Source organism: Neomonachus schauinslandi, chromosome 8 (assembly GCF_002201575.2).
Source record: "Neomonachus schauinslandi chromosome 8, ASM220157v2, whole genome shotgun sequence".
Classification (NCBI taxonomy): Eukaryota; Metazoa; Chordata; class Mammalia; order Carnivora; family Phocidae; genus Neomonachus; species Neomonachus schauinslandi.
The window spans coordinates 120,015,375-120,022,656 of record NC_058410.1 but is presented as its reverse complement, the minus strand read 5'-3'; positions in this window follow the sequence as shown (position 1 = coordinate 120,022,656).

The window sequence follows — 7,282 nt, the reverse complement described above, 5'->3', positions numbered from 1 at the left end:
TGAGATACCACCTCACACCAGTCAGAATGGCTAAAATTAACAAGTCAAGAAACGACAGATGTTGGCGGGGATGCGGAGAAAGGGGAACCCTCCTACACTGTTGGTGGGAATGCAAGCTGGTGCAGCCACTCTGGAAAAGTGTATGGAGGTTCCTCAAAAAGTTGAAAATAGAGCTACCATATGATCCAGCCATTGCACTACTGGGTATTTACCCCAAAGATACAAAAGTAGGGATCCGAAGGGGTACGTGCACCCCGATGTTTATAGCAGCAATGTCCACAATAGCCACACTGTGGAAAGAGCCAAGATGTCCATCAACAGATGAATGGATAAAGAAGATGTGGTATATATATACAATGGAATATTATGCAGCCATCAAAAGGAATGAGATCTTGCCATTTGCAACGACGTGGATGGAACTGGAGGGTATTATGTTGAGTGAAATAAGTCAAACAGAGGAAGACATGTATCATATGATCTCACTGATATGAGGAATTCTTAATCTCAGGAAACAAACTGAGGGTTGCTGGAGTGGGGGGTGGGGTGGGAAGAATGGGGTGACTGGGTGATAGACACTGGGGAGGGTATGTGCTCTGGTAAGTGCTGTGAATTGTGCAAGACTGTTGAATCTCAGATCTGTACCTCTGAAACAAATAATGCAATATATGTTAAGAAAAAAAAAAAAGAAGGAGAAGAAGGTAGTGGGAGGGGAAGAATGAAGCGGGGGAAATCGGAGGGGTAGACGAACCATGAGAGACGATGGACTCTGAAAAACAAACAGGGTTCTAGAGGGGAGGGGTGTGGGAGGATGGGTTAGCCTGGTGGTGGGTATTGAGGAGGGCACATTCTGCATGGAGCACTGGGTGTTATGCACAAACAATGAATCATGGAACACTTCATCTAAAACTAATTATGTAATGTATGGGGATTAACATAAGAATAAAAAAAATACCAGCAAAAAAAAATAAAATAAAATAAAATAAAATCACAAATGATAGAGGAAAAATAACAACCAACACCACAGAAATACAATTACAAGGGAATATAATGCAAAACTATATGCCAACAAATTGGAGAACCTGGAAGAAATAGATGAATGCCTAGAAACATATAAACTACCAAAATTAAAACCGAGAGAAATAGAAAACTTGAACAGACCAATAACCAATAAAGAAAGAATCAGCAATCAAAAAATTCCCCAAAAAACAGAAGTCCAGGGCCAGATAGCTTCACAGGAGATTCTACCAAACATTTAAAAAAGAGTTAATACCTATTCTTCTCAAACTATTCCAAAAAATAGAAAAGGAAGGAAAACTTCCAAATTCATTCTATGAGGCCATCATTACCCTGATACCAAAACCAGAAACTCCACTAAAAAAGAGAACTACAGGCCAATGTCTTTAATGAACTTAGAAGCAAAAATTCTCAACAAAATACTAGCAAAACAAATCCAACCATACATTAAAGAAATCATTCACCACAATCAAATGGGATTCATTCCTGGGTTGCAAAAGTGGTTCAACATTCAAAAATCAATCAACATGATATACCACATTAATAAAAGAAAGGATAAGAATGATATGATTTTTTCAATAGATGCAGAAAAAGCATTTGACAAAGTACAACATTCATTCATGATTAAAAAAAAAAACCCTCAATAAAATAAGTTTAGAGGGATTACACCGCAACATAATAATGGCCATTAGTGAAAAATCCACAGCTAATATCCTCAATGGGGGGGTGGGGAGAGGGCTTCCCTCTACAGTCATGAACAAGACAGGTATATTCATTCTCACCACTTTTATTCAAAATAGTCTGGAAGTCCTAGCTATAGCAGTCAGACAATAAAAAGAAATAAAAGGCATCCAAGTTTTAAGGAAGAAATAAAATTTTCACTATTTGCAGATGACATGATATTATATATAGAAAGTCATAAAGACTCCACCAAAAAACTTCTAGAACTGATAAACAAATTCAGTAAAGTCACAGGATACAAAATCAATGTACAGAAATCTGTTGCATTTCTCTACAGCAATAATGCAGAAAGAGAAATTAAAGAATCAATCCCATTTATAATTACATCCAAAATAATAAGATACCTAAGAATGAACCTAACAAAAGAGGTGAAGGACCTTTACTCCAAAATCTATAAAACACTGATGAAAGAAGTTGAAGATGACACAGAGAAATGGAAAGACATTTCATGCTCATGGATGGAAAGAACAAATATTGTTAAAATGTCTATACTGCCCAAAGCAATCTACACATTCAGTACAATCTCTATCAAAATATCACCAGCATTTTTCAGAGAGCTAAAACAAACAATCCTAAAATTGTATGGAACCACAAAGACCCTGAATAGCCAAACCAATCTTGAAAAAAAAAAAAAAAAGCAAAGCTGGAGGCATCACAATTCTAGACTTCAAGTTATATTACAAAGCTGCAGTGATCAAAACAGTATGGTACTGGTACAAAAATAAACACAGATCAATGGGACCGAATAGAAAACCCAGAAATAAACCCACAACTATATGGTCAATTAATCTTCAACAAAGCAGGAAAGAATACCTAATGGGAAAAATACAGTCTCTTCAACAAATGGTGTTAGGAAAACTGGACAGCAACCTGCAAAAGAATGAAAATGGACCACTTTCTTACACCAGACATGAAAATAAATTCAAAATGGATTAAAGACCTACATATGAAACCTGAAACCATAAACATGATACAGGAGAACACAGGCAGTAAGTTCTTTGACATCAGCCATAGCAACTTCTTTCTGGATATTTCTCCTGAGGAAGGGAAATAAAAGCAAAAATAAACTATTAAGACTTCACTAAAATAAAAAGCTTCTGCACAGCAGAGGAAATAATCAACAAAACTAAAAGGTAACCTATGGAATGGGAGAAGATATTTGCAAATGACATACCCAATAAAGGGTTAGTAGCCAAAATAGATAAAGAACTTATAAAATTCAATATCCAAAAAACCCCAAATAATCCAATTTAAAAATGGTCAGAAGATATGAACAGACATTTCTCCAAAGAAGACATACAGATGGCCAACAGATGTATGAGAAGATGTTGATCATCTTCTCATCAGGGAAATGCAAGTCAAAATGCAAATACAAATGCAACTATCACGGAAATGCAAATCAAAACTACAATGAGATATCACCCCATACCTGTCAGAATGGCTAAAATCAAAAACACAAGACACAATAGGTGTTGGCAAGGATGTGGAGAAAAAGAAATCCTCTTGTACTGTTAGTGGGAATGCATACTAGTGCAGCCACTCTGGAAAACAGTATAGAGGTTCCTCAAAAAGTTAAAAATAGAACTACACTATGATTCAGCAATTGCAGTACTAGGTATTTAGTCAGAGAATATAAAAACACTAATTCAAAGGGATAATGTACCTGATGTTTATTTAGAATCACCAAGATTTGGAAGTAGCCCAAGTGTCCATCAATTGATGAATGGATAAAAAAGAAGTGATCTACACACACACACACACACAAGCAGGAATAGTATTCAGCTATAAAAAAGAATGAAATCTTGCCATTTGCAATGACATGGATGGAGCTAGAAAGTATAAGGCTAAGTGAAATAAGCCATTCAGAGAAAGACCAATACCATAGGATTTCATTCCTGTGTGGAATGTAAGAAACAAAACAAATGAGCAAAAGGGAAAAAAAGAGAGAGAGATAAATCAAGAAACAGACTTTTAACTATAGAGAACAAACTGATGGTTATCAGACGGGAGAGTGTGAGAGGATGAGTTAAATAGGTGATGGGGATTAAGGAAATACCTGATACACTGGATGTAAGTTGGTCTTGTACAATACTGGCATAGCCTTCTGAAGGCTGAACTGAGGCACTAGATGAGAGCAAACTCTCAGAAAGGATGGGCTTCTATCCTTCAGGATACAGAATATTTATTAAATCAGTCACGTTCAGGGGTGTTGTATCCCCTATAGGAAGGATACTTGGGTCTGGAAATCAAGAGGTGGAATTAAGCATGCTCCCACTTAATATCACCCTCAGTGACTTCCAGGGGCTGTTGTGCTTTTCATCTATCTTAGGAGAGTTGGAGGTTCCAGGCTTCATAGAGAGTAGACTCTTGCTAGATGATATAACAAGGGTCCTATTGAATAAAAGTTATAATGATCACAGGACACTCTGGACTCCTTGTGTTCAGGAACCAGCAGGCAGAGAAAGGTGTTACCATACTGGCAGGGAAATTGGCCCTTATCAGAAGGAGAAGCTGCGACTGTTTTACACGGTTGGGGCATAGAGGAACGCCCAAGGGCGCATTTAGGGTTTGGTCCTTTGTAAGTGGAAATAGACACTCCCAGGAAGCCTGGAAGGGGAAGAATATGCTTATCAAATTTTGGACTCTTCACAAATGAAGGTTTGGGTCATCCCATCAGATAAGCCCACAGGATCTGCTTAGGTGCTCTCTCAGCATGTGGGACATTTAGAACAGATAGTGGAGTAGCAGGAGGATAAGCATCAGTTGTGCACCCAAGTCAATGCTCATAATGGTAAAGAGGAATATAGTTCATCCTAATCACCTCCCTATTCTGAATTTCCCATCTGAGAAAGCCCCACAGGAACCATGGAGGCACTGCTCCCAACTGTGTGGGGCAGTGGACCCACACAGTATCTGTGGTGAAATATGGTGACAATAAGCTCCACAGATCTTCAACCATAGAGGAATAATTGAATGAGGGGCAGAGCATCTGCCCTCTAAAATATATCACCATGTTTGTGCCATGGCCATGCCTCTCCCTGGCTATTCCCAGCTAATGACTGAGGGAAGCAGGAATCCCAAGGCCAACCCTGGAAGAAATGTGATTCTCTGACTTGCTTAAAGACTGACTCTCTGACAGACTGGCTGAATAGCAGTCTTGGTTGCTTCCTTCCATCCCACCTTGCCTCCTTGCCTCCCTCCATCACTCCAGCACAGATTTGTCTTGAAATCTGATGGTTTTTCCCAGCCTTCCTCCATTCCCTCTCCATTCTCTCTCACAATGAGATTTATAAAATTCTTGCACATTTAATCCCATCTTGGTGTATTTTGTTTTTTTGTTTGTTTGTTTTTTTACTTTAATTTTATTATGTTATGTTAGTCACCATACATCATTAGTTTTTGGTGTAGTGACCCACGTTTCATTGTTTTCATATAACACCCAGTGTTCCATGCAGTACATTCCCTCCTTAATACCCATCACCAGGCTAACTCATCTCCCCACCCCTCTCCCCTCTAACACCCTCAGTTTGTTTCTCAGAGACCATAGTCTGTTCATGGTTCATCTCTCCATCCGATTTCTCCCCCTTCATTTTTCCCTTCCTTCTCCTAATGTCCTCCATGCTATTCCTTATGTTCCACAAATAAGTGAAACCATATGATAATTGACTTTCTCTGCTTGACTTATTTCACTTAGCATAATCTCCTCCAGTCCCATCCATGTTGATGGAAAAGTTGGGTATTCATCCTTTCTGACGGCTGAGTAATATTCCATTGTATATATGGACCACATCTTCTTTTTTTTTTTTTTTAAAGATTTTATTTATTTGACAGAGAGAGAGATAGCGAGAGCAGGAACACAAGCAGGGGGAGTGGGAGAGGGAGAAGGCTTCCTGCTGAGCAGGGAGCCAGATGTGGGGCTCGATCCCAGGACCCTGAGATCATGACCTGAGCCGAAGGCAGACGCCCAACAACTGAGCCACCCAGGTGCCCCTAGACCACATCTTCTTTATCCATTCATCTGTTGAAGGGCATCTCGGCTCTTTCCACAGTTTGGCTATTGTGGATATTGCTGCTATGAACATTGGGGTGCATATGGCCCTTCTTTTCACTACATCTGTGTCTTTGGGGTAAATACCCAGGAGTGCAATTGGTGGGTCATAGGGTAGCTCTATTTTTATTTATTTTTTATTTTTTATTTTTATTTTTTTTAAAGATTTTATTTATTTGACAGAGAGAGAGACAGCGAGAGCAGGAACACAAGCAGGGGGAGTGGGAGAGGGAGAAGCAGGCCTCCCGCCGAGCAGGGAGCCGGATGTGGGACTCGATCCCGGGACCCTGGGATCATGACCCGAGCCGAAGGCAGACGCTCAATGACTGAGCCACCCAGGCGCCCATTTTTTTTTTTTTAAAGATTTTATTTATTTGACAGAGAGAGAGACAGCGAGAGCAGGAACACAAGCAGGGGGAGTGGGAGAGAGGGTAGCTCTATTTTTAATTTTGTGAGGCACCTCCACACTGTTTTCCAAAGTGGCTGTACCAACTTGCATTCCCACCAACAGTGTAAGAGGGTTCCCCTTTCTCCACAACCTCTCCAGCATTTGTTGTTTCTTACCTTGTCAATTTTTGCCATTCTAACTGGTGTAAGGTGGTATCTCAATGTGGTTTTGATTTGAATTTCCCTGATGGCTAATGATGATGAACATTTTTTCATGTGTCTGTTAGCCATTTGTATGTCTTCTTCAGAGAAGTGTCTTTTCATATCTTCTGCCCACTTTTTGACTTGATTATTTGTTTTTTGGGTGTTGAGTTTGAGAAGTTCTTTATAGATCTTGGATACCAGCCCTTTATCTGTAGTGTCATTTGCAAATATCTTCTCCCATTCTGTGGGTTGCCTCTCTGTTCTGTTGACTTTTTCCTTTGCTGCGTAGAAGGTTTTTATCTTGATGAAGTCCCAAAAGTTCATTTTTGCTTTTGTTTCACTTGCCTTTGGAGATGTGTCTTGAAAGAAGTTGCTGTGGCCGATGTTGAAGAGGTTACTGCCTATGTTCTCCTCTGGGATTTTGATGGATTCCTGTCTCACATTGGGGTCTTTCATCCATTTTGAGTTTATCTTTGTGTATGGTGTTAGAGAATGGTCAAATTTCATTCTTCTGTATATAGCTGTCCAATTTTCCCAGCACCATTTATTGAAGAGACTTTTTTTCCACTGTGTATTTTTTCCTGCATTGTCAAAGATTATTTGACCATAGAGTTGAGGGTCCATATCTGGGCACTCTATTCTGTTCAAGTGGTCTATATGTCTGTTTATGTGCCAGTACCATGCTGTCTTGGTGATCACAGCTTAGTAATATAGCTTAAAATCGAGCAAAGTGATGCCCCTAGTTTTGTTTTGTTTTTTTTTTTCAACATTTCCTTGGCAATTCAGGGTCTTTTCTGATTCCATACAAATTTTAGGATTGTTTGTTCCAGAACTTTGAAAAATGTCATTGGAATTTTGATCAGGATGGCATTGAAGATATAGATTGCT